This window comes from Ursus americanus, chromosome 37 (genome assembly GCF_024610735.1).
Source record: "Ursus americanus isolate L20-20 chromosome 37, mUrsAme1.1.p, whole genome shotgun sequence".
NCBI classification, from domain to species: Eukaryota; Metazoa; Chordata; class Mammalia; order Carnivora; family Ursidae; genus Ursus; species Ursus americanus.
The window spans coordinates 6,730,001-6,757,954 of NC_142163.1; positions in this window are offsets into that span (position 1 = coordinate 6,730,001).

The following is a 27,954-nucleotide window of genomic DNA, read 5'->3' on the forward strand; positions in this document are numbered from 1 at the left end:
CTTTTTCTGGCAGTGTGAAGCGTGGATGACTGTCCCGCACACCCAGTGTGTGTGTGTGTGTGTGTGAGTGTTTAAGTGTGGGTGTGTGCGTGTGTTTGTGGGACACTATGAGGATGCCAGCAAGAAAAACCCTGTGTGTGTTTGTTTTTTGTGTGATTTTGAGGTGTCGGGAGCACATTTGCAAGTTTGAGAGTGTGGCCTGGTGTGGATGACTCTCCTCGATGCCTTGTGTGAGTGGCATGTTTCCCTTTCTGTGTGTGTGTGTGTGTGTGTCAGTGTGTGTGCGCGTGTCTGTTTTGGCGTACCATTGTGTATGCCTCTAAGAAAAAGATCATGGGATTTGTGTGTGTGTGTTTTTGTGTGGTGTATGTGTGTGTCGGGACCACGGCTGTGAAATTTCTATGGCGTTTCCAAGTGTGGGTGCCTCTGCCACGGACCTAGTGTGTGTGCTGTGTGTCGGAGTGTATGTGTGTGTGTTTGTGTGAGGCCCATTGTGTATGAGTGTGAAAAAAAGACCATGGGTGTTTGTGTGTGTTTGTGTTGTAAGTGTATGCTGTGGCGTTCATGTATTTGAGTTTGGTAGGGTCCATCCAAGTGTGGATGGCCCTGCCAGGGACCTTGTGTGAGTTCTTTGTGTGTGAGTGTATGTGGGGGTGTGTGTGGGTGTGAGGTCCTATGTGGATGTCTGTCAGAAAAGGACCATGGGTGTTTGTGTGTGGTTGTTTCTATGTGTGTGATGTGGGGACCACCATTGTGAGTTTGTTATGGCACTGCCAAGTGTGGATGCCTCTGCCATTGATCTAGTTGTGTGTTGTGTGTTGAAGTGTGTGTGTGTGTGTGTGTGAGGCCCGTTGTGTATGTGTATAAGCAAACGAACATGAATTTCTGTGTCTTGGTGTGGTCCTGATTGTTGTGGGTACGAGGTTTGTGAGTGTGTCAGGACGTGTTCAAGTGTGGACAGCACTGCCCGACACAGTGTGTGAGTGCTGTGTGTGTGTGTGTGTGTGTGGTCCCTTGTGCATGCCTATAAGAGAAAGAGCAGGGGTGTTTGTGTATGTGTGTGTTGTGGGGTCCAGCTTTGTGACTTTGCTATGGCAGTGTCAAGTGTGGATGTCTCTTCCATTGATATAGTGTGTTTGTTGGTTGCTTGACTGTGAGTCTGTGTGTTTGTGTGAGACTCATTGTGTGTGTTGTAAGATCAACCCATGGATGTTTCTGTGTCTTTGTTGTGTACATGTGTGTTGTGCGGACCACGTTTTTGAGTTTCCTATGGCGATTCCAAGAGTGGATGTCTCTGTCTTTGATATAGTGTGTGTGTGTGTGTGTGTGTGTGTGTGTGTGTGATGCCCTATGTGGATGCCTCTAAGGAAAAGACCATGGGTGTTTGTGTGTGTTTCTGTATGTGTGTGATGTGGGGACCACCTTTGTGAGTTTGCTAGAGCGGGTCCAATTGTAGACGCTTCTGTCAGAAATCTCGTGGGAGTGCTGTGTGTGTGAGTGTGTGTGTGTGTATTTGTGTGAGGCCCATGGTGTATGCCTATAAGTAAAGGAGGGTAAGTTTGTGTGTCTTTGTTGTGTACTAGTGTGTTGTGTGGACCATGGTTTTGAGTTTTTTAGGGCGTGGTCATTTGTGGAAGCCTCTGCAGTAGACCTGTGTGAGTTAGTGTGTCTGTGTGTGTGTGTGTGTGTGTGTGTGTGAGGCCCTAGGTGGACACCTAGAAGAAAAAGACCATGGGTGCTTATGTGTGTTTGTTGTGTTTGTGTGTGTTGTGGGGATCTTATTTTTGAGTTTGCAATGGCAGTGCCAAGTGTGACGCCTCTGCTGCAGACTAGTGTAAATGGTTTGTGTGAGTGTGTGTGATGTGTGTCTTTGTGTATGGTCCTATGTGGATGCCTGTAAGAAAAAGACGATGGTTTTTGTGTGTGTCTGTTGTATATGTGTGTGCTGTGGGACCAAATTTGTGAGTTTGCTCTGGCAGTGCCCATTGTGGATGCATGTGTTGCAAAGCTACTGTGTGTGTGTGTCTGATTGTGTGTTTGTATCTCATTGTGTGTGCTTGTAGGAAAAAAGATCATGGGTGTTTGTCTTTTTGATTCTGTGTGGGCTGTGGGAACCACCTGTTTGACTTTGCTTTAGGGGTGCAAATGTGGATTACTCTGTCGGGGACCTTGTGTCAGTGGTATGTTTGTGTGTGTGTGTGTGTTTGTGTGTGTGTGTGTATGTGTGTGTGGCAATATGTGGTGATGCCCATTTTGCATGCCTTAAGAAGAGTACCATGAGTGTTTGTGTGTTGTATGGTCCTCGATTGTGAGTTTGTATGGTGGTGCATGTGTGGATGTGTCTGCCGGAGACGTAGTCTGCGTGCTGTGTTTGTGAATGTGTTTGTTTGTGTGTGACCCTCGGTGGATATTTGTAAGAAAAAACCCTGTGTATTTGTTGTTTAGTTTTGTGTTGTTGGGAACATGTTTGGGAATGGAAAGTTCTGTGCCGAGCATGGATTTTATACCCAGATACCTTGTGTGAGTGCTATGTTTTCGTTTTTGTGTCTGTGTGATGCCCATTGTGAATGCCTGTAACCAAAAGACCATGGGTGTTTGTGTGTGTTTGTTGTATGTGTGTGGTTGTGTTGACCATCTTTCTGAGTTTGCTATGGCAGTGCCAATTGTGGATGTCTCTGATGGGGACCTTGTGTGAGGGCTGTGTGTGTGTGTGTGTGTGTGTGTCTTTGCGAGGCCCATTGTGTATGCCTTTCAGAAAAAGGCGATGGGTGTTTGTGTGTGTTTGTTTTGATTTTGAATGTTCTGGTGACCACATTTGTGACTTTTTCTGGCAGTGTGAAGCGTGGATGACTGTCCCGCACACCCAGTGTGTGTGTGTGTGTGTGTGAGTTGTGAGTGTGGGTGTGTGCGTGTGTTTGTGTGACACTATGAGGATGCCAGCAAGAAAAACCCTGTGTGTGTTTGTTTTTTGTGTGATTTTGAGGTGTCAGGAGCACATTTGCGAGTTTGAGAGTGTGGCCTGGTGTGGATGACTCTCCTCGATGCCTTGTGTGAGTGGCATGTTTCCCTTTCTGTGTGTGTGTGTGTGTGTGTCAGTGTGTGTGCGCGTGTCTGTTTTGGCGTACCATTGTGTATGCCTCTAAGAAAAAGATCATGGGATTTGTGTGTGTGTGTGTGTGTGGTGTATGTGTGTGTCGGGAGCACGGCTGTGAAATTTCTATGGCGTTTCCAAGTGTGGGTGCCTCTGCCACGGACCTAGTGTGTGTGCTGTGTGTCGGAGTGTATGTGTGTGTGTTTGTGTGAGGCCCATTGTGTATGAGTGTGAAAAAAAGACCATGGGTGTTTGTGTGTGTTTGTGTTGTAAGTGTATGCTGTGGGGTTGATGTATTTGAGTTTGGAAGGGTCCATCCAAGTGTGGATGGCCCTGCCAGGGACCTTGTGTGAGTTCTTTGTGTGTGAGTGTATGTGGGGGTGTGTGTGGGTGTGAGGTCCTATGTGGATGTCTGTCAGAAAAGGACCATGGGTGTTTGTGTGTGGTTGTTTCTATGTGTGTGATGTGGGGACCACCATTGTGAGTTTGTTATGGCACTGCCAAGTGTGGATGCCTCTGCCATTGATCTAGTTGTGTGTTGTGTGTTGAAGTGTGTGTGTGTGTGTGTGTGAGGCCCGTTGTGTATGTGTATAAGCAAACGAACATGAATTTCTGTGTCTTGGTGTGGTCCTGATTGTTGTGGGTACGAGGTTTGTGAGTGTGTCAGGACGTGTTCAAGTGTGGACAGCACTGCCCGACACAGTATGTGAGTGCTGTGTGTGTGTGTGTGTGTGTGTGGTCCCTTGTGCATGCCTATAAGAGAAAGAGCAGGGGTGTTTGTGTGTGTTTGTGTATGTGTGTGTTGTGGGGTCCAGCTTTGTGACTTTGCTATGGCAGTGTCAAGTGTGGATGTCTCTTCCATTGATATAGTGTGTTTGTTGGTTGCTTGACTGTGTGTCTGTGTGTTTGTGTGAGATTCATTGTGTGTGCTCTAAGAGCAACCCGTGGGTGTTTCTGTGTCTTTGTTGTGTACATGTGTGTTGTGCGGACCACGTTTTTGAGTTTCGTATGGCGATTCCAAGAGTGGATGTCTCTGTCTTTGATATAGTGTGTGTGTGTGTGTGTGTGTGTGTGTGTGTGTGTGTGATGCCCTATGTGGATGCCTCTAAGGAAAAGACCATGGGTGTTTGTGTGTGTTTCTGTATGTGTGTGATGTGGGGACCACCTTTGTGAGTTTGCTAGACCGGGTCCAATTGTAGACGCTTCTGTCAGAAATCTCGTGGGAGTGCTGTGTGTGTGAGTGTGTGTGTGTGTATTTGTGTGAGGCCCATGGTGTATGCCTATAAGTAAAGGAGGGTAAGGTTGTGTGTCTTTGTTGTGTACTAGTGTGTTGTGTGGACCATGGTTTTGAGTTTTTTAGGGCGTGGTCATTTGTGGAAGCCTCTGCAGTAGACCTGTGTGAGTTAGTGTGTCTGTGTGTGTGTGTGTGTGTGTGTGTGTGAGGCCCTAGGTGGACACCTAGAAGAAAAAGACCATGGGTGCTTATGTGTGTTTGTTGTGTTTGTGTGTGTTGTGGGGATCTTATTTTTGAGTTTGCAATGGCAGTGCCAAGTGTGACGCCTCTGCTGCAGACTAGTGTAAATGGTTTGTGTGAGTGTGTGTGATGTGTGTCTTTGTGTATGGTCCTATGTGGATGCCTGTAAGAAAAAGATGATGGTTTTTGTGTGTGTCTGTTGTATATGTGTGTGCTGTGGGACCACATTTGTGAGTTTGCTCTGGCAGTGCCCATTGTGGATGCATGTGTTGCAAAGCTACTGTGTGTGTGTGTCTGATTGTGTGTTTGTATCTCATTGTGTGTGCTTGTAGGAAAAAAGATCATGGGTGTTTGTTTGTCTTTTTGATTCTGTGTGGGCTGTGGGAACCACCTGTTTGACTTTGCTTTAGGGGTGCAAATGTGGATTCCTCTGTCGGGGACCTTGTGTCAGTGGTATGTTTGTGTGTGTGTGTGTGTGTTTGTGTGTGTGTGTGTATGTGTGTGTGGCAATATGTGGTGATGCCCATTTTGCATGCCTTAAGAAGAGTACCATGAGTGTTTGTGTGTTGTATGGTCCTCGATTGTGAGTTTGTATGGTGGTGCATGTGTGGATGTGTCTGCCGGAGACGTAGTCTGCGTGCTGTGTTTGTGAATGTGTGTGTTTGTGTGTGACCCTCGGTGGATATTTGTAAGAAAAAACCCTGTGTATTTGTTGTTTAGTTTTGTGTTGTTGGGAACATGTTTGGGAATGGAAAGTTCTGTGCCGAGCATGGATTTCATACCCAGATACCTTGTGTGAGTGCTATGTTTTTGTTTTTGTGTCTGTGTGATGCCCATTGTGAATGCCTGTAACCAAAAGACCATGGGTGTTTTTGTGTGTTTGTTGTATGTGTGTGAGTTGTGTTGACCATCTTTCTGAGTTTGCTATGGCAGTGCCAATTGTGGATGTCTCTGCTGGGGACCTTGTGTGAGGGCTGTGTGTGTGTGTGTGTGTGTGTGTGTCTTTGCGAGGCCCATTGTGTATGCCTTTCAGAAAAAGGCGATGGGTGTTTGTGTGTGTTTGTTTTGATTTTGAATGTTCTGGTGACCACATTTGTGACTTTTTCTGGCAGTGTGAAGCGTGGATGACTGTCCCGCACACCCAGTGTGTGTGTGTGTGTGTGTGAGTTGTGAGTGTGGGTGTGTGCGTGTGTTTGTGTGACACTATGAGGATGCCAGCAAGAAAAACCCTGTGTGTGTTTGTTTTTTGTGTGATTTTGAGGTGTCGGGAGCACATTTGCGAGTTTGAGAGTGTGGCCTGGTGTGGATGACTCTCCTCGATGCCTTGTGTGAGTGGCATGTTTCCCTTTCTGTGTGTGTGTGTGTGTGTGTCAGTGTGTGTGCGCGTGTCTGTTTTGGCATACCATTGTGTATGCCTCTAAGAAAAAGATCATGGGATTTGTGTGTGTGTGTTTTTGTGTGGTGTATGTGTGTGTCGGGACCACGGCTGTGAAATTTCTATGGCGTTTCCAAGTGTGGGTGCCTCTGCCACGGATCTAGTGTGTGTGCTGTGTGTCGGAGTGTATGTGTGTGTGTTTGTGTGAGGCCCATTGTGTATGAGTGTGAAAAAAAGACCATGGGTGTTTGTGTGTGTTTGTGTTGTAAGTGTATGCTGTGGGGTTCATGTATTTGAGTTTGGTAGGGTCCATCCAAGTGTGGATGGCCCTGCCAGGGACCTTGTGTGAGTTCTTTGTGTGTGAGTGTATGTGGGGGTGTGTGTGGGTGTGAGGTCCTATGTGGATGTCTGTCAGAAAAGGACCATGGGTGTTTGTGTGTGGTTGTTTCTATGTGTGTGATGTGGGGACCACCATTGTGAGTTTGTTATGGCACTGCCAAGTGTGGATGCCTCTGCCATTGATCTAGTTGTGTGTTGTGTGTTGAAGTGTGTGTGTGTGTGTGTGTGAGGCCCGTTGTGTATGTGTATAAGCAAACGAAAATGAATTTCTGTGTCTTGGTGTGGTCCTGATTGTTGTGGGTACGAGGTTTGTGAGTGTGTCACGACGTGTTCAAGTGTGGACAGCACTGCCCGACACAGTGTGTGAGTGCTGTGTGTGTGTGTGTGTGTGTGGTCCCTTGTGCATGCCTATAAGAGAAAGAGCAGGGGTGTTTGTGTGTGTTTGTGTATGTGTGTGTTGTGGGGTCCAGCTTTGTGACTTTGCTATGGCAGTGTCAAGTGTGGATGTCTCTTCCATTGATATAGTGTGTTTGTTGGTTGCTTGACTGTGTGTCTGTGTGTTTGTGTGAGACTCATTGTGTGTGTTGTAAGATCAACCCATGGATGTTTCTGTGTCTTTGTTGTGTACATGTGTGTTGTGCGGACCACGTTTTTGAGTTTCGTATGGCGATTCCAAGAGTGGATGTCTCTGTCTTTGATATAGTGTGTGTGTGTGTGTGTGTGTGTGTGTGATGCCCTATGTGGATGCCTGTAAGGAAAAGACCATGGGTGTTTGTGTGTGTTTCTGTATGTGTGTGATGTGGGGACCACCTTTGTGAGTTTGCTAGACCGGGTCCAATTGTAGACGCTTCTGTCAGAAATCTCATGGGAGTGCTGTGTGTGTGAGTGTGTGTGTGTGTATTTGTGTGAGGCCCATGGTGTATGCCTATAAGTAAAGGAGGGTAAGGTTGTGTGTCTTTGTTGTGTACTAGTGTGTTGTGTGGACCATGGTTTTGAGTTTTTTAGGGCGTGGTCATTTGTGGAAGCCTCTGCAGTAGACCTGTGTGACTTAGTGTGTCTGTGTGTGTGTGTGTGTGTGTGTGTGTGTGTGTGAGGCCCTAGGTGGACACCTAGAAGAAAAAGACCATGGGTGCTTATGTGTGTTTGTTGTGTTTGTGTGTGTTGTGGGGATCTTATTTTTGAGTTTGCAATTGCAGTGCCAATGTGACGCCTCTGCTGCAGACTAGTGTAAATGGTTTGTGTGAGTGTGTGTGATGTGTGTCTTTGTGTATGGTCCTATGTGGATTCCTGTAAGAAAAAGACGATGGTTTTTGTGTGTGTCTGTTGTGTATGTGTGTGCTGTGGGACCACATTTGTGAGTTTGCTCTGGCAGTGCCCATTGTGGATGCATGTGTTGCAAAGCTACTGTGTGTGTGTGTCTGATTATGTGTTTGTATCTCATTGTGTGTGCTTGTAGGAAAAAAGATCATGGGTGTTTGTTTGTCTTTTTGATTCTGTGTGGGCTGTGGGAACCACCTGTTTGACTTTGCTTTAGGGGTGCAAATGTGGATTCCTCTGCCAGGGACCTTGTGTCAGTGGTATGTTTGTGTGTGTGTGTGTTTGTGTGTGTGTGTGTATGTGTGTGTGGCAATATGTGGTGATGCCCATTTTGCATGCCTTAAGAAGAGTACCATGAGTGTTTGTGTGTGTTGTAGGGTCCTCGATTGTGAGTTTGTATGGTGGTGCATGTGTGGATGTGTCCGCTGGAGACGTAGTCTGCGTGCCGTGTTTGTGAATGTGTTTGTTTGTGTGTGACCCTCGGTGGATATTTGTAAGAAAAAACCCTGTGTATTTGTTGTTTAGTTTTGTGTTGTTGGGAACATGTTTGGGAATGGAAAGTTCTGTGCCGAACATGGATTTTATACCCAGATACCTTGTGTGAGTGCTATGTTTTTCTTTTTGTGTGTGTCATGCCCATTGTGAATGCCTGTAACCAAAAGACCATGGGTGTTTGTGTGTGTTTGTTGTATGTGTGTGTGTTGTGTTGGCCATCTTTCTGAGTTTGCTCTGCCAGTGCCAATTGTGGATGCCTCTGTTGGGGACCTTGTGTGAGTGCTGTGTGTGTGTGTGTGTGTGTGTGTGTGTGTCTTTGCGAGGCCCATTGTGTATGCCTTTCAGAAAAAGGCGATGGGTGTTTGTGTGTGTTTGTTATGTTTTTGAATGTTCTGGTGACCACAGTTGTGACTTTTTCTGGCAATGTGAAGCGTGGATGACTGTCCCGCACACCCAGTGTGTGTGTGTGTGTGTGAGTGTGTGAGTGTGGGTGTGTGCGTGTGTTTGTGTGACACTATGAGGATGCCAGCAAGAAAAACCCTGTGTGTGTTTGTTTTTTGTGTGATTTTGAGGTGTCGGGAACACATTTGCGAGTTTGAGAGTGTGGCCTCTTGTGGATGACTCTCCTCGATGCCTTGTGTGAGTGGCATGTTTCCCTTTCTGTGTGTGTGTGTGTGTGTGTGCGCACGCGTGTCTGTTTTGGCGTACCATTGTGTATGCCTATAAGAAAAAGATCATGGGATTTGTGTGTGTGTGTGTGTGTGTGTGTGTGGTGTATGTGTGTGTCGGGACCACAGCTGTGAGATTTCTATGGCGTTTCCAAGTTTGGTTTCTTCTGCCACGGACCTAGTGTGTGTGCTGTGTGTCGGAGTGTATGTGTGTGTGTTTGTGTGAGGCCCATTGTGTATGAGTGTGAAAAAAAGACCATGGGTGTTTGTGTGTGTTTGTGTTGTAAGTGTATGCTGTGGGGTTCATGTATTTGAGTTTGGTAGGGTCCATCCAAGTGTGGATGGCCCTGCCAGGGACCTTGTGTGAGTTCTTTGTGTGTGAGTGTATGTGGGGGTGTGTGGGGGTGTGAGGTCCTATGTGGATGTCTGTCAGAAAAGGACCATGGGTGTTTGTGTGTGGTTGTTTCTATGTGTGTGATGTGGGGACCACCATTGTGAGTTTGTTATGGCACTGCCAAGTGTGGATGCCTCTGCCATTGATCTAGTTGTGTGTTGTGTGTTGAAGTGTGTGTGTGTGTGTTTGTGAGGCCCGTTGTGTATGTGTATAAGCAAACGAACCTGAATTTCTGTGTCTTGGTGTGGTCCTGATTGTTGTGGGTACGAGGTTTGTGAGTGTGTCAGGACGTGTTCAACTGTGGACAGCTCTGCCCGACACAGTGTGTGAGTGCTGTGTGTGTGTGTGTGTGTGGTCCCTTGTGCATGCCTATAAGAGAAAGAGCAGGGGTGTTTGTGTGTGTTTGTGTATGTGTGTGTTGTGGGGTCCAGCTTTGTGACTTTGCTATGGCAGTGTCAAGTGTGGATGTCTCTTCCATTGATATAGTGTGTTTGTTGGTTGCTTGACTGTGTGTCTGTGTGTTTGTGTGAGACTCATTGTGTGTGTTGTAAGATCAACCCATGGATGTTTCTGTGTCTTTGTTGTGTACATGTGTGTTGTGCGGACCACGTTTTTGAGTTTGGTATGGCGATTCCAAGAGTGGATGTCTCTGTCTTTGATATAGTGTGTGTGTGTGTGTGTGTGTGTGTGTGTGTGTGTGTGATGCCCTATGTGGATGCCTCTAAGGAAAAGACCATGGGTGTTTGTGTGTGTTTCTGTATGTGTGTGATGTGGGGACCACCTTTGTGAGTTTGCTAGAGCGGGTCCAATTGTAGACGCTTCTGTCAGAAATCTCGTGGGAGTGCTGTGTGTGTGAGTGTGTGTGTGTGTATTTGTGTGAGGCCCATGGTGTATGCCTATAAGTAAAGGAGGGTAAGGTTGTGTGTCTTTGTTGTGTACTAGTGTGTTGTGTGGACCATGGTTTTGAATTTTTTAGGGCGTGGTCATTTGTGGAAGCCTCTGCAGTAGACCTGTGTGAGTTAGTGTGACTGTGTGTGTGTGTGTGTTTGTGTGTGTGTGAGGCCCTAGGTGGACACCTAGAAGAAAAAGACCATGGGTGCTTATGTGTGTTTGTTGTGTTTGTGTGTGTTGTGGGGATCTTATTTTTGAGTTTGCAATGGCAGTGCCAATGTGACGCCTCTGCTGCAGACTAGTGTAAATGGTTTGTGTGAGTGTGTGTGATGTGTGTCTTTGTGTATGGTCCTATGTGGATGCCTGTAAGAAAAAGACGATGGTTTTTGTGTGTGTCTGTTGTGTATGTGTGTGCTGTGGGACCACATTTGTGAGTTTGCTCTGGCAGTGCCCATTGTGGATGCATGTGTGGCAAAGCTACTGTGTGTGTGTGTGTGATTGTGTGTTTGTATCTCATTGTGTGTGCTTGTAGGAAAAAAGATCATGGGTGTTTGTTTGTCTTTTTGATTCTGTGTGGGCTGTGGGAACCACCTGTTTGACTTTGCTTTAGGGGTGCAAATGTGGATTCCTCTGCCGGGGACCTTGTGTCAGTGGTATGTTTGTGTGTGTGTCTGTGTGTGTCTGTGTGTGTGTGTGTGTGTGGCAATATGTGGTGATGCCCATTTTGCATGCCTTAAGAAGAGTACCATGAGTGTTTGTGTGTGTTGTAGGGTCCTAGATTGTGAGTTTGTATGGTGGTGCATGTGTGGATGTGTCTGCCGGAGACGTAGTCTGCGTGCTGTGTTTGTGAATGTGTTTGTTTGTGTGTGACCCTCGGTGGATATTTGTAAGAAAAAACCCTGTGTATTTGTTGTTTAGTTTTGTGTTGTTGGGAACATGTTTGGGAATGGAAAGTTCTGTGCCGAGCATGGATTTCATACCCAGATACCTTGTGTGAGTGCTATGTTTTTGTTTTTGTGTGTGTGTGATGCCCATTGTGAATGCCTGTAACCAAAAGACCATGGGTGTTTGTGTGTGTTTGTTGTATGTGTGTGAGTTGTGTTGACCATCTTTCTGAGTTTGCTATGGCAGTGCCAATTGTGGATGCCTCTGTTGGGGACCTTGTGTGAGTGCTGTGTGTGTGTGTGTGTGTGTGTGTGTGTGTCTTTGCGAGGCCCATTGTGTATGCCTTTCAGAAAAAGGCGATGGGTGTTTGTGTGTGTTTGTTTTGTTTTTGAATGTTCTGGTGACCACATTTGTGACTATTTCTGGCAGTGTGAAGCGTGGATGACTGTCCCGCACACCCAGTGTGTGTGTGTGTGTGTGTGAGTGTGTGAGTGTGGGTGTGTGCGTGTGTTTGTGTGACACTATGGGGATGCCAGCAAGAAAAACCCTGTGTGTGTTTGTTTTTTGTGTGCTTTTGAGGTGTCGGGAACACATTTGCGAGTTTGAGAGTGTGGCCTGGTGTGGATGACTCTCCTCGATGCCTTGTGTGAGTGGCATGTTTCCCTTTCTGTGTGTGTGTGTGTGTGTGTGTGTGTGTGTGCGCGCGCATGTCTGTTTTGGCGTACCATTGTGTATGCCTATAAGAAAAAGATCATGGGATTGTGTGTGTGTGTGTGTCTGTGGTGTATATGTGTGTCGGGACCACGGCTGTGAGATTTCTATGGCGTTTCCAAGTGTGGGTGCCTCTGCCACGGACCTAGTGTGTGTGCTGTGTGTCGGAGTGTATGTGTGTGTGTTTGTGTGAGGCCCATTGTGTATGAGTGTGAAAAAAAGACCATGGGTGTTTGTGTGTGTTTGTGTTGTAAGTGTATGCTGTGGGGTTCATGTATTTGAGTTTGGTAGGGTCCATCCAAGTGTGGATGGCCCTGCCAGGGACCTTGTGTGAGTTCTTTGTGTGTGAGTGTATGTGGGGGTGTGTGTGGGTGTGAGGTCCTATGTGGATGTCTGTCAGAAAAGGACCATGGGTGTTTGTGTGTGGTTGTTTCTATGTGTGTGATGTGGGGACCACCATTGTGAGTTTGTTATGGCACTGCCAAGTGTGGATGCCTCTGCCATTGATCTAGTTGTGTGTTGTGTGTTGAAGTGTGTGTGTGTGTGTGTGTGTGTGTGAGGCCCGTTGTGTATGTGTATAAGCAAACGAACATGAATTTCTGTGTCTTGGTGTGGTCCTGATTGTTGTGGGTACGAGGTTTGTGAGTGTGTCAGGTCGTGTTCAACTGTGGACAGCTCTGCCCGACACAGTGTGTGAGTGCTGTGTGTGTGTGTGTGTGTGGTCCCTTGTGCATGCCTATAAGAGAAAGAGCAGGGGTGTTTGTGTGTGTTTGTGTATGTGTGTGTTGTGGGGTCCAGCTTTGTGACTTTGCTATGGCAGTGTCAAGTGTGGATGTCTCTTCCATTGATATAGTGTGTTTGTTGGTTGCTTGACTGTGTGTCTGTGTGTTTGTGTGAGACTCATTGTGTGTGCTCTAAGAGCAACCCGTGGGTGTTTCTGTGTCTTTGTTGTGTACATGTGTGTTGTGCGGACCACGTTTTTGAGTTTGCTATGGCGATTCCAAGAGTGGATGTCTCTGTCTTTGATATAGTGTGTGTGTGTGTGTGTGTGTGTGTGTGTGTGTGTGTGATGCCCTATGTGGATGCCTGTAAGGAAAAGACCATGGGTGTTTGTGTGTGTTTCTGTATGTGTGTGATGTGGGGACCACCTTTGTGAGTTTGCTAGAGCGGGTCCAATTGTAGACGCTTCTGTCAGAAATCTCGTGGGAGTGCTGTGTGTGTGAGTGTGTGTGTGTGTATTTGTGTGAGGCCCATGGTGTATGCCTATAAGTAAAGGAGGGTAAGGTTGTGTGTCTTTGTTGTGTACTAGTGTTTTGTGTGGACCATGGTTTTGAGTTTTTTAGGGCGTGGTCATTGGTGGAAGCATCTGCAGTAGACCTGTGTGAGTTAGTGTGTCTGTGTGTGTGTGTGTGTATGTGTGTGTGTGTGTGTGTGAGGCCCTAGGTGGACACCTAGAAGAAAAAGACCATGGGTGCTTATGTGTGTTTGTTGTGTTTGTGTGTGTTGTGGGGATCTTATTTTTGAGTTTGCAATGGCAGTGCCAATGTGACGCCTCTGCTGCAGACTAGTGTAAATGGTTTGTGTGAGTGTGTGTGATGTGTGTCTTTGTGTATGGTCCTATGTGGATGCCTGTAAGAAAAAGACGATGGTTTTTGTGTGTGTCTGTTGTATATGTGTGTGCTGTGGGACCACATTTGTGAGTTTGCTCTGGCAGTGCCCATTGTGGATGCGTGTGTTGCAAAGCTACTGTGTGTGTGTGTCTGATTGTGTGTTTGTATCTCATTGTGTGTGCTTGTAGGAAAAAAGATCATGGATGTTTCTTTGTCTTTTTGATTCTGTGTGGGCTGTGGGAACCACCTGTTTGACTTTGCCTTAGGGGTGCAAATGTGGATTCCTCTGCCGGGGACCTTGTGTCAGTGGTATGTTTGTGTGTGTGTCTGTGTGTGTGTGTGTGTGTGTGTGTGGCAATATGTGGTGATGCCCATTTTGCATGCCTTAAGAAGAGTACCATGAGTGTTTGTGTGTGTTGTAGGGTCCTCGATTGTGAGTTTGTATGGTGGTGCATGTGTGGATGTGTCTGCCGGAGACGTAGTCTGCGTGCTGTGTTTGTGAATGTGTTTGTTTGTGTGTGACACTCGGTGGATAATTGTAAGAAAAAACCCTGTGTATTTGTTGTTTAGTTTTGTGTTGTTGGGAACATGTTTGGGAATGGAAAGTTCTGTGCCGAGCATGGATTTCATACCCAGATACCTTGTGTGAGTGCTATGTTTTTGTTTTTGTGTGTGTGTGATGCCCATTGTGAATGCCTGTAACCAAAAGACCATGGGTGTTTGTGTGTGTTTGTTGTATGTGTATGAGTTGTGTTGACCATCTTTCTGAGTTTGCTATGGCAGTGCCAATTGTGGATGTCTCTGCTGGGGACCTTGTGTGAGGGCTGTGTGTGTGTGTGTGTGTGTGTGTCTTTGCGAGGCCCATTGTGTATGCCTTTCAGAAAAAGGCGATGGGTGTTTGTGTGTGTTTGTTTTGATTTTGAATGTTCTGGTGACCACATTTGTGACTTTTTCTGGCAGTGTGAAGCGTGGATGACTGTCCCGCACACCCAGTGTGTGTGTGTGTGTGTGTGAGTTGTGAGTGTGGGTGTGTGCGTGTGTTTGTGTGACACTATGAGGATGCCAGCAAGAAAAACCCTGTGTGTGTTTGTTTTTTGTGTGATTTTGAGGTGTCGGGAGCACATTTGCGAGTTTGAGAGTGTGGCCTGGTGTGAATGACTCTCCTCGATGCCTTGTGTGAGTGGCATGTTTCCCTTTCTGTGTGTGTGTGTGTGTGTGTGTGTGCGCGTGTCTGTTTTGGCGTACCATTGTGTATGCCTCTAAGAAAAAGATCATGGGATTTGTGTGTGTGTGTTTTTGTGTGGTGTATGTGTGTGTCGGGACCACGGCTGTGAAATTTCTATGGCGTTTCCAAGTGTGGGTGCCTCTGCCACGGACCTAGTGTGTGTGCTGTGTGTCGGAGTGTATGTGTGTGTGTTTGTGTGAGGCCCATTGTGTATGAGTGTGAAAAAAAGACCATGGGTATTTGTGTGTGTTTGTGTTGTAAGTGTATGCTGTGGGGTTGATGTATTTGAGTTTGGTAGGGTCCATCCAAGTGTGGATGGCCCTGCCAGGGACCTTGTGTGAGTTCTTTGTGTGTGAGTGTATGTGGGGGTGTGTGTGGGTGTGAGGTCCTATGTGGATGTCTGTCAGAAAAGGACCATGGGTGTTTGTGTGTGGTTGTTTCTATGTGTGTGATGTGGGGACCACCATTGTGAGTTTGTTATGGCACTGCCAAGTGTGGATGCCTCTGCCATTGATCTAGTTGTGTGTTGTGTGTTGAAGTGTGTGTGTGTGTGTGTGAGGCCCGTTGTGTATGTGTATAAGCAAACGAACATGAATTTCTGTGTCTTGGTGTGGTCCTGATTGTTGTGGGTACGAGGTTTGTGAGTGTGTCAGGACGTGTTCAAGTGTGGACAGCTCTGCCCGACACAGTGTGTGAGTGCTCTGTGTGTGTGTGTGTGTGTGGTCCCTTGTGCATGCCTATAAGAGAAAGAGCAGGGGTGTTTGTGTGTGTTTGTGTATGTGTGTGTTGTGGGGTCCAGCTTTGTGACTTTGCTATGGCAGTGTCAAGTGTGGATGTCTCTTCCATTGATATAGTGTGTTTGTTGGTTGCTTGACTGTGTGTCTGTGTGTTTGTGTGAGACTCATTGTGTGTGTTGTAAGATCAACCCATGGATGTTTCTGTGTCTTTGTTGTGTACATGTGTGTTGTGCGGACCACGTTTTTGAGTTTCGTATGGCGATTCCAAGAGTGGATGTCTCTGTCTTTGATATAGTGTGTGTGTGTGTGTGTGATGTCCTATGTGGATGCCTCTAAGGAAAAGACCATGGGTGTTTGTGTGTGTTTCTGTATGTGTGTGATGTGGGGACCACCTTTGTGAGTTTGCTAGAGCGGGTCCAATTGTAGACGCTTCTGTCAGAAATCTCGTGGGAGTGCTGTGTGTGTGAGTGTGTGTGTGTGTATTTGTGTGAGGCCCATGGTGTATGCCTATAAGTAAAGGAGGGTAAGGTTGTGTGTCTTTGTTGTGTACTAGTGTGTTGTGTGGACCATGGTTTTGAGTTTTTTAGGGCGTGGTCATTTGTGGAAGCCTCTGCAGTAGACCTGTGTGAGTTAGTGTGTCTGTGTGTGTGTGTGTGTGTGTGTGTGTGAGGCCCTAGGTGGACACCTAGAAGAAAAAGACCATGGGTGCTTATGTGTGTTTGTTGTGTTTGTGTGTGTTGTGGGGATCTTATTTTTGAGTTTGCAATGGCAGTGCCAAGTGTGACGCCTCTGCTGCAGACTAGTGTAAATGGTTTGTGTGAGTGTGTGTGATGTGTGTCTTTGTGTATGGTCCTATGTGGATGCCTGTAAGAAAAAGATGATGGTTTTTGTGTGTGTCTGTTGTATATGTGTGTGCTGTGGGACCACATTTGTGAGTTTGCTCTGGCAGTGCCCATTGTGGATGCATGTGTTGCAAAGCTACTGTGTGTGTGTGTCTGATTGTGTGTTTGTATCTCATTGTGTGTGCTTGTAGGAAAAAAGATCATGGGTGTTTGTTTGTCTTTTTGATTCTGTGTGGGCTGTGGGAACCACCTGTTTGACTTTGCTTTAGGGGTGCAAATGTGGATTCCTCTGTCGGGGACCTTGTGTCAGTGGTATGTTTGTGTGTGTGTGTGTGTGTGTTTGTGTGTGTGTGTGTATGTGTGTGTGGCAATATGTGGTGATGCCCATTTTGCATGCCTTAAGAAGAGTACCATGACTGTTTGTGTGTTGTATGGTCCTCGATTGTGAGTTTGTATGGTGGTGCATGTGTGGATGTGTCTGCCGGAGACGTAGTCTGCGTGCTGTGTTTGTGAATGTGTGTGTTTGTGTGTGACCCTCGGTGGATATTTGTAAGAAAAAACCCTGTGTATTTGTTGTTTAGTTTTGTGTTGTTGGGAACATGTTTGGGAATGGAAAGTTCTGTGCCGAGCATGGATTTCATACCCAGATACCTTGTGTGAGTGCTATGTTTTTGTTTTTGTGTCTGTGTGATGCCCATTGTGAATGCCTGTAACCAAAAGACCATGGGTGTTTTTGTGTGTTTGTTGTATGTGTGTGAGTTGTGTTGACCATCTTTCTGAGTTTGCTATGGCAGTGCCAATTGTGGATGTCTCTGCTGGGGACCTTGTGTGAGGGCTGTGTGTGTGTGTGTGTGTGTGTGTGTCTTTGCGAGGCCCATTGTGTATGCCTTTCAGAAAAAGGCGATGGGTGTTTGTGTGTGTTTGTTTTGATTTTGAATGTTCTGGTGACCACATTTGTGACTTTTTCTGGCAGTGTGAAGCGTGGATGACTGTCCCGCACACCCAGTGTGTGTGTGTGTGTGTGTGAGTTGTGAGTGTGGGTGTGTGCGTGTGTTTGTGTGACACTATGAGGATGCCAGCAAGAAAAACCCTGTGTGTGTTTGTTTTTTGTGTGATTTTGAGGTGTCGGGAGCACATTTGCGAGTTTGAGAGTGTGGCCTGGTGTGGATGACTCTCCTCGATGCCTTGTGTGAGTGGCATGTTTCCCTTTCTGTGTGTGTGTGTGTGTGTGTCAGTGTGTGTGCGCGTGTCTGTTTTGGCATACCATTGTGTATGCCTCTAAGAAAAAGATCATGGGATTTGTGTGTGTGTGTTTTTGTGTGGTGTATGTGTGTGTCGGGACCACGGCTGTGAAATTTCTATGGCGTTTCCAAGTGTGGGTGCCTCTGCCACGGATCTAGTGTGTGTGCTGTGTGTCGGAGTGTATGTGTGTGTGTTTGTGTGAGGCCCATTGTGTATGAGTGTGAAAAAAAGACCATGGGTGTTTGTGTGTGTTTGTGTTGTAAGTGTATGCTGTGGGGTTCATGTATTTGAGTTTGGTAGGGTCCATCCAAGTGTGGATGGCCCTGCCAGGGACCTTGTGTGAGTTCTTTGTGTGTGAGTGTATGTGGGGGTGTGTGTGGGTGTGAGGTCCTATGTGGATGTCTGTCAGAAAAGGACCATGGGTGTTTGTGTGTGGTTGTTTCTATGTGTGTGATGTGGGGACCACCATTGTGAGTTTGTTATGGCACTGCCAAGTGTGGATGCCTCTGCCATTGATCTAGTTGTGTGTTGTGTGTTGAAGTGTGTGTGTGTGTGTGTGTGTGAGGCCCGTTGTGTATGTGTATAAGCAAACGAAAATGAATTTCTGTGTCTTGGTGTGGTCCTGATTGTTGTGGGTACGAGGTTTGTGAGTGTGTCACGACGTGTTCAAGTGTGGACAGCACTGCCCGACACAGTGTGTGAGTGCTGTGTGTGTGTGTGTGTGTGTGGTCCCTTGTGCATGCCTATAAGAGAAAGAGCAGGGGTGTTTGTGTGTGTTTGTGTATGTGTGTGTTGTGGGGTCCAGCTTTGTGACTTTGCTATGGCAGTGTCAAGTGTGGATGTCTCTTCCATTGATATAGTGTGTTTGTTGGTTGCTTGACTGTGTGTCTGTGTGTTTGTGTGAGACTCATTGTGTGTGTTGTAAGATCAACCCATGGATGTTTCTGTGTCTTTGTTGTGTACATGTGTGTTGTGCGGACCACGTTTTTGAGTTTCGTATGGCGATTCCAAGAGTGGATGTCTCTGTCTTTGATATAGTGTGTGTGTGTGTGTGTGTGTGTGTGTGATGCCCTATGTGGATGCCTGTAAGGAAAAGACCATGGGTGTTTGTGTGTGTTTCTGTATGTGTGTGATGTGGGGACCACCTTTGTGAGTTTGCTAGACCGGGTCCAATTGTAGACGCTTCTGTCAGAAATCTCATGGGAGTGCTGTGTGTGTGAGTGTGTGTGTGTGTATTTGTGTGAGGCCCATGGTGTATGCCTATAAGTAAAGGAGGGTAAGGTTGTGTGTCTTTGTTGTGTACTAGTGTGTTGTGTGGACCATGGTTTTGAGTTTTTTAGGGCGTGGTCATTTGTGGAAGCCTCTGCAGTAGACCTGTGTGACTTAGTGTGTCTGTGTGTGTGTGTGTGTGTGTGTGTGTGTGTGTGAGGCCCTAGGTGGACACCTAGAAGAAAAAGACCATGGGTGCTTATGTGTGTTTGTTGTGTTTGTGTGTGTTGTGGGGATCTTATTTTTGAGTTTGCAATTGCAGTGCCAATGTGACGCCTCTGCTGCAGACTAGTGTAAATGGTTTGTGTGAGTGTGTGTGATGTGTGTCTTTGTGTATGGTCCTATGTGGATTCCTGTAAGAAAAAGACGATGGTTTTTGTGTGTGTCTGTTGTGTATGTGTGTGCTGTGGGACCACATTTGTGAGTTTGCTCTGGCAGTGCCCATTGTGGATGCATGTGTTGCAAAGCTACTGTGTGTGTGTGTCTGATTATGTGTTTGTATCTCATTGTGTGTGCTTGTAGGAAAAAAGATCATGGGTGTTTGTTTGTCTTTTTGATTCTGTGTGGGCTGTGGGAACCACCTGTTTGACTTTGCTTTAGGGGTGCAAATGTGGATTCCTCTGCCAGGGACCTTGTGTCAGTGGTATGTTTGTGTGTGTGTGTGTTTGTGTGTGTGTGTGTATGTGTGTGTGGCAATATGTGGTGATGCCCATTTTGCATGCCTTAAGAAGAGTACCATGAGTGTTTGTGTGTGTTGTAGGGTCCTCGATTGTGAGTTTGTATGGTGGTGCATGTGTGGATGTGTCCGCTGGAGACGTAGTCTGCGTGCCGTGTTTGTGAATGTGTTTGTTTGTGTGTGACCCTCGGTGGATATTTGTAAGAAAAAACCCTGTGTATTTGTTGTTTAGTTTTGTGTTGTTGGGAACATGTTTGGGAATGGAAAGTTCTGTGCCGAACATGGATTTTATACCCAGATACCTTGTGTGAGTGCTATGTTTTTCTTTTTGTGTGTGTCATGCCCATTGTGAATGCCTGTAACCAAAAGACCATGGGTGTTTGTGTGTGTTTGTTGTATGTGTGTGTGTTGTGTTGGCCATCTTTCTGAGTTTGCTCTGCCAGTGCCAATTGTGGATGCCTCTGTTGGGGACCTTGTGTGAGTGCTGTGTGTGTGTGTGTGTGTGTGTGTGTGTGTCTTTGCGAGGCCCATTGTGTATGCCTTTCAGAAAAAGGCGATGGGTGTTTGTGTGTGTTTGTTATGTTTTTGAATGTTCTGGTGACCACAGTTGTGACTTTTTCTGGCAATGTGAAGCGTGGATGACTGTCCCGCACACCCAGTGTGTGTGTGTGTGTGTGAGTGTGTGAGTGTGGGTGTGTGCGTGTGTTTGTGTGACACTATGAGGATGCCAGCAAGAAAAACCCTGTGTGTGTTTGTTTTTTGTGTGATTTTGAGGTGTCGGGAACACATTTGCGAGTTTGAGAGTGTGGCCTCTTGTGGATGACTCTCCTCGATGCCTTGTGTGAGTGGCATGTTTCCCTTTCTGTGTGTGTGTGTGTGTGTGTGCGCACGCGTGTCTGTTTTGGCGTACCATTGTGTATGCCTATAAGAAAAAGATCATGGGATTTGTGTGTGTGTGTGTGTGTGTGTGTGTGGTGTATGTGTGTGTCGGGACCACAGCTGTGAGATTTCTATGGCGTTTCCAAGTTTGGTTTCTTCTGCCACGGACCTAGTGTGTGTGCTGTGTGTCGGAGTGTATGTGTGTGTGTTTGTGTGAGGCCCATTGTGTATGAGTGTGAAAAAAAGACCATGGGTGTTTGTGTGTGTTTGTGTTGTAAGTGTATGCTGTGGGGTTCATGTATTTGAGTTTGGTAGGGTCCATCCAAGTGTGGATGGCCCTGCCAGGGACCTTGTGTGAGTTCTTTGTGTGTGAGTGTATGTGGGGGTGTGTGGGGGTGTGAGGTCCTATGTGGATGTCTGTCAGAAAAGGACCATGGGTGTTTGTGTGTGGTTGTTTCTATGTGTGTGATGTGGGGACCACCATTGTGAGTTTGTTATGGCACTGCCAAGTGTGGATGCCTCTGCCATTGATCTAGTTGTGTGTTGTGTGTTGAAGTGTGTGTGTGTGTGTTTGTGAGGCCCGTTGTGTATGTGTATAAGCAAACGAACCTGAATTTCTGTGTCTTGGTGTGGTCCTGATTGTTGTGGGTACGAGGTTTGTGAGTGTGTCAGGACGTGTTCAACTGTGGACAGCTCTGCCCGACACAGTGTGTGAGTGCTGTGTGTGTGTGTGTGTGTGGTCCCTTGTGCATGCCTATAAGAGAAAGAGCAGGGGTGTTTGTGTGTGTTTGTGTATGTGTGTGTTGTGGGGTCCAGCTTTGTGACTTTGCTATGGCAGTGTCAAGTGTGGATGTCTCTTCCATTGATATAGTGTGTTTGTTGGTTGCTTGACTGTGTGTCTGTGTGTTTGTGTGAGACTCATTGTGTGTGTTGTAAGATCAACCCATGGATGTTTCTGTGTCTTTGTTGTGTACATGTGTGTTGTGCGGACCACGTTTTTGAGTTTGGTATGGCGATTCCAAGAGTGGATGTCTCTGTCTTTGATATAGTGTGTGTGTGTGTGTGTGTGTGTGTGTGTGTGTGTGTGATGCCCTATGTGGATGCCTCTAAGGAAAAGACCATGGGTGTTTGTGTGTGTTTCTGTATGTGTGTGATGTGGGGACCACCTTTGTGAGTTTGCTAGAGCGGGTCCAATTGTAGACGCTTCTGTCAGAAATCTCGTGGGAGTGCTGTGTGTGTGAGTGTGTGTGTGTGTATTTGTGTGAGGCCCATGGTGTATGCCTATAAGTAAAGGAGGGTAAGGTTGTGTGTCTTTGTTGTGTACTAGTGTGTTGTGTGGACCATGGTTTTGAATTTTTTAGGGCGTGGTCATTTGTGGAAGCCTCTGCAGTAGACCTGTGTGAGTTAGTGTGACTGTGTGTGTGTGTGTGTTTGTGTGTGTGTGAGGCCCTAGGTGGACACCTAGAAGAAAAAGACCATGGGTGCTTATGTGTGTTTGTTGTGTTTGTGTGTGTTGTGGGGATCTTATTTTTGAGTTTGCAATGGCAGTGCCAATGTGACGCCTCTGCTGCAGACTAGTGTAAATGGTTTGTGTGAGTGTGTGTGATGTGTGTCTTTGTGTATGGTCCTATGTGGATGCCTGTAAGAAAAAGACGATGGTTTTTGTGTGTGTCTGTTGTGTATGTGTGTGCTGTGGGACCACATTTGTGAGTTTGCTCTGGCAGTGCCCATTGTGGATGCATGTGTGGCAAAGCTACTGTGTGTGTGTGTGTGATTGTGTGTTTGTATCTCATTGTGTGTGCTTGTAGGAAAAAAGATCATGGGTGTTTGTTTGTCTTTTTGATTCTGTGTGGGCTGTGGGAACCACCTGTTTGACTTTGCTTTAGGGGTGCAAATGTGGATTCCTCTGCCGGGGACCTTGTGTCAGTGGTATGTTTGTGTGTGTGTCTGTGTGTGTCTGTGTGTGTGTGTGTGTGTGGCAATATGTGGTGATGCCCATTTTGCATGCCTTAAGAAGAGTACCATGAGTGTTTGTGTGTGTTGTAGGGTCCTAGATTGTGAGTTTGTATGGTGGTGCATGTGTGGATGTGTCTGCCGGAGACGTAGTCTGCGTGCTGTGTTTGTGAATGTGTTTGTTTGTGTGTGACCCTCGGTGGATATTTGTAAGAAAAAACCCTGTGTATTTGTTGTTTAGTTTTGTGTTGTTGGGAACATGTTTGGGAATGGAAAGTTCTGTGCCGAGCATGGATTTCATACCCAGATACCTTGTGTGAGTGCTATGTTTTTGTTTTTGTGTGTGTGTGATGCCCATTGTGAATGCCTGTAACCAAAAGACCATGGGTGTTTGTGTGTGTTTGTTGTATGTGTGTGAGTTGTGTTGACCATCTTTCTGAGTTTGCTATGGCAGTGCCAATTGTGGATGCCTCTGTTGGGGACCTTGTGTGAGTGCTGTGTGTGTGTGTGTGTGTGTGTGTGTGTGTCTTTGCGAGGCCCATTGTGTATGCCTTTCAGAAAAAGGCGATGGGTGTTTGTGTGTGTTTGTTTTGTTTTTGAATGTTCTGGTGACCACATTTGTGACTATTTCTGGCAGTGTGAAGCGTGGATGACTGTCCCGCACACCCAGTGTGTGTGTGTGTGTGTGTGAGTGTGTGAGTGTGGGTGTGTGCGTGTGTTTGTGTGACACTATGGGGATGCCAGCAAGAAAAACCCTGTGTGTGTTTGTTTTTTGTGTGCTTTTGAGGTGTCGGGAACACATTTGCGAGTTTGAGAGTGTGGCCTGGTGTGGATGACTCTCCTCGATGCCTTGTGTGAGTGGCATGTTTCCCTTTCTGTGTGTGTGTGTGTGTGTGTGTGTGTGTGTGCGCGCGCATGTCTGTTTTGGCGTACCATTGTGTATGCCTATAAGAAAAAGATCATGGGATTGTGTGTGTGTGTGTGTCTGTGGTGTATATGTGTGTCGGGACCACGGCTGTGAGATTTCTATGGCGTTTCCAAGTGTGGGTGCCTCTGCCACGGACCTAGTGTGTGTGCTGTGTGTCGGAGTGTATGTGTGTGTGTTTGTGTGAGGCCCATTGTGTATGAGTGTGAAAAAAAGACCATGGGTGTTTGTGTGTGTTTGTGTTGTAAGTGTATGCTGTGGGGTTCATGTATTTGAGTTTGGTAGGGTCCATCCAAGTGTGGATGGCCCTGCCAGGGACCTTGTGTGAGTTCTTTGTGTGTGAGTGTATGTGGGGGTGTGTGTGGGTGTGAGGTCCTATGTGGATGTCTGTCAGAAAAGGACCATGGGTGTTTGTGTGTGGTTGTTTCTATGTGTGTGATGTGGGGACCACCATTGTGAGTTTGTTATGGCACTGCCAAGTGTGGATGCCTCTGCCATTGATCTAGTTGTGTGTTGTGTGTTGAAGTGTGTGTGTGTGTGTGTGTGTGTGTGAGGCCCGTTGTGTATGTGTATAAGCAAACGAACATGAATTTCTGTGTCTTGGTGTGGTCCTGATTGTTGTGGGTACGAGGTTTGTGAGTGTGTCAGGTCGTGTTCAACTGTGGACAGCTCTGCCCGACACAGTGTGTGAGTGCTGTGTGTGTGTGTGTGTGTGGTCCCTTGTGCATGCCTATAAGAGAAAGAGCAGGGGTGTTTGTGTGTGTTTGTGTATGTGTGTGTTGTGGGGTCCAGCTTTGTGACTTTGCTATGGCAGTGTCAAGTGTGGATGTCTCTTCCATTGATATAGTGTGTTTGTTGGTTGCTTGACTGTGTGTCTGTGTGTTTGTGTGAGACTCATTGTGTGTGCTCTAAGAGCAACCCGTGGGTGTTTCTGTGTCTTTGTTGTGTACATGTGTGTTGTGCGGACCACGTTTTTGAGTTTGCTATGGCGATTCCAAGAGTGGATGTCTCTGTCTTTGATATAGTGTGTGTGTGTGTGTGTGTGTGTGTGTGTGTGTGTGTGATGCCCTATGTGGATGCCTGTAAGGAAAAGACCATGGGTGTTTGTGTGTGTTTCTGTATGTGTGTGATGTGGGGACCACCTTTGTGAGTTTGCTAGAGCGGGTCCAATTGTAGACGCTTCTGTCAGAAATCTCGTGGGAGTGCTGTGTGTGTGAGTGTGTGTGTGTGTATTTGTGTGAGGCCCATGGTGTATGCCTATAAGTAAAGGAGGGTAAGGTTGTGTGTCTTTGTTGTGTACTAGTGTTTTGTGTGGACCATGGTTTTGAGTTTTTTAGGGCGTGGTCATTGGTGGAAGCATCTGCAGTAGACCTGTGTGAGTTAGTGTGTCTGTGTGTGTGTGTGTGTATGTGTGTGTGTGTGTGTGTGAGGCCCTAGGTGGACACCTAGAAGAAAAAGACCATGGGTGCTTATGTGTGTTTGTTGTGTTTGTGTGTGTTGTGGGGATCTTATTTTTGAGTTTGCAATGGCAGTGCCAATGTGACGCCTCTGCTGCAGACTAGTGTAAATGGTTTGTGTGAGTGTGTGTGATGTGTGTCTTTGTGTATGGTCCTATGTGGATGCCTGTAAGAAAAAGACGATGGTTTTTGTGTGTGTCTGTTGTATATGTGTGTGCTGTGGGACCACATTTGTGAGTTTGCTCTGGCAGTGCCCATTGTGGATGCGTGTGTTGCAAAGCTACTGTGTGTGTGTGTCTGATTGTGTGTTTGTATCTCATTGTGTGTGCTTGTAGGAAAAAAGATCATGGATGTTTCTTTGTCTTTTTGATTCTGTGTGGGCTGTGGGAACCACCTGTTTGACTTTGCCTTAGGGGTGCAAATGTGGATTCCTCTGCCGGGGACCTTGTGTCAGTGGTATGTTTGTGTGTGTGTCTGTGTGTGTGTGTGTGTGTGTGTGTGGCAATATGTGGTGATGCCCATTTTGCATGCCTTAAGAAGAGTACCATGAGTGTTTGTGTGTGTTGTAGGGTCCTCGATTGTGAGTTTGTATGGTGGTGCATGTGTGGATGTGTCTGCCGGAGACGTAGTCTGCGTGCTGTGTTTGTGAATGTGTTTGTTTGTGTGTGACCCTCGGTGGATAATTGTAAGAAAAAACCCTGTGTATTTGTTGTTTAGTTTTGTGTTGTTGGGAACATGTTTGGGAATGGAAAGTTCTGTGCCGAGCATGGATTTCATACCCAGATACCTTGTGTGAGTGCTATGTTTTTGTTTTTGTGTGTGTGTGATGCCCATTGTGAATGCCTGTAACCAAAAGACCATGGGTGTTTGTGTGTGTTTGTTGTATGTGTATGAGTTGTGTTGACCATCTTTCTGAGTTTGCTATGGCAGTGCCAATTGTGGATGTCTCTGCTGGGGACCTTGTGTGAGGGCTGTGTGTGTGTGTGTGTGTGTGTGTCTTTGCGAGGCCCATTGTGTATGCCTTTCAGAAAAAGGCGATGGGTGTTTGTGTGTGTTTGTTTTGATTTTGAATGTTCTGGTGACCACATTTGTGACTTTTTCTGGCAGTGTGAAGCGTGGATGACTGTCCCGCACACCCAGTGTGTGTGTGTGTGTGTGTGAGTTGTGAGTGTGGGTGTGTGCGTGTGTTTGTGTGACACTATGAGGATGCCAGCAAGAAAAACCCTGTGTGTGTTTGTTTTTTGTGTGATTTTGAGGTGTCGGGAGCACATTTGCGAGTTTGAGAGTGTGGCCTGGTGTGAATGACTCTCCTCGATGCCTTGTGTGAGTGGCATGTTTCCCTTTCTGTGTGTGTGTGTGTGTGTGTGTGTGCGCGTGTCTGTTTTGGCGTACCATTGTGTATGCCTCTAAGAAAAAGATCATGGGATTTGTGTGTGTGTGTTTTTGTGTGGTGTATGTGTGTGTCGGGACCACGGCTGTGAAATTTCTATGGCGTTTCCAAGTGTGGGTGCCTCTGCCACGGACCTAGTGTGTGTGCTGTGTGTCGGAGTGTATGTGTGTGTGTTTGTGTGAGGCCCATTGTGTATGAGTGTGAAAAAAAGACCATGGGTATTTGTGTGTGTTTGTGTTGTAAGTGTATGCTGTGGGGTTGATGTATTTGAGTTTGGTAGGGTCCATCCAAGTGTGGATGGCCCTGCCAGGGACCTTGTGTGAGTTCTTTGTGTGTGAGTGTATGTGGGGGTGTGTGTGGGTGTGAGGTCCTATGTGGATGTCTGTCAGAAAAGGACCATGGGTGTTTGTGTGTGGTTGTTTCTATGTGTGTGATGTGGGGACCACCATTGTGAGTTTGTTATGGCACTGCCAAGTGTGGATGCCTCTGCCATTGATCTAGTTGTGTGTTGTGTGTTGAAGTGTGTGTGTGTGTGTGTGAGGCCCGTTGTGTATGTGTATAAGCAAACGAACATGAATTTCTGTGTCTTGGTGTGGTCCTGATTGTTGTGGGTACGAGGTTTGTGAGTGTGTCAGGACGTGTTCAAGTGTGGACAGCTCTGCCCGACACAGTGTGTGAGTGCTCTGTGTGTGTGTGTGTGTGTGGTCCCTTGTGCATGCCTATAAGAGAAAGAGCAGGGGTGTTTGTGTGTGTTTGTGTATGTGTGTGTTGTGGGGTCCAGCTTTGTGACTTTGCTATGGCAGTGTCAAGTGTGGATGTCTCTTCCATTGATATAGTGTGTTTGTTGGTTGCTTGACTGTGTGTCTGTGTGTTTGTGTGAGACTCATTGTGTGTGTTGTAAGATCAACCCATGGATGTTTCTGTGTCTTTGTTGTGTACATGTGTGTTGTGCGGACCACGTTTTTGAGTTTCGTATGGCGATTCCAAGAGTGGATGTCTCTGTCTTTGATATAGTGTGTGTGTGTGTGTGTGTGTGTGTGTGTGATGTCCTATGTGGATGCCTCTAAGGAAAAGACCATGGGTGTTTGTGTGTGTTTCTGTATGTGTGTGATGTGGGGACCACCTTTGTGAGTTTGCTAGAGCGGGTCCAATTGTAGACGCTTCTGTCAGAAATCTCGTGGGAGTGCTGTGTGTGAGTGTGTGTGTGTGTATTTGTGTGAGGCCCATGGTGTATGCCTATAAGTAAAGGAGGGTAAGGTTGTGTGTCTTTGTTGTGTACTAGTGTGTTGTGTGGACCATGGTTTTGAGTTTTTTAGGGCGTGGTCATTTGTGGAAGCCTCTGCAGTAGACCTGTGTGAGTTAGTGTGTCTGTGTGTGTGTGTGTGTGTGTGTGTGTGTGTGTGTGTGAGGCCCTAGGTGGACACCTAGAAGAAAAAGACCATGGGTGCTTATGTGCGTTTGTTGTGTTTGTGTGTGTTGTGGGGATCTTATTTTTGAGTTTGCAATGGCAGTGCCAATGTGACGCCTCTGCTGCAGACTAGTGTAAATGGTTTGTGTGAGTGTGTGTGATGTGTGTCTTTGTGTATGGTCCTATGTGGATTCCTGTAAGAAAAAGACGATGGTTTTTGTGTGTGTCTGTTGTGTATGTGTGTGCTGTGGGACCACATTTGTGAGTTTGCTCTGGCAGTGCCCATTGTGGATGCATGTGTTGCAAAGCTACTGTGTATGTGTGTCTGATTATGTGTTTGTATCTCATTGTGTGTGCTTGTAGGAAAAAAGATCATGGGTGTTTGTTTGTCTTTTTGATTCTGTGTGGGCTGTGGGAACCACCTGTTTGACTTTGCTTTAGGGGTGCAAATGTGGATTCCTCTGCCAGGGACCTTGTGTCAGTGGTATGTTTGTGTGTGTGTGTGTGTGTTTGTGTGTGTGTGTGTATGTGTGTGTGGCAATATGTGGTGATGCCCATTTTGCATGCCTTAAGAAGAGTACCATGAGTGTTTGTGTGTGTTGTAGGGTCCTCGATTGTGAGTTTGTATGGTGGTGCATGTGTGGATGTGTCCGCTGGAGACGTAGTCTGCGTGCCGTGTTTGTGAATGTGTTTGTTTGTGT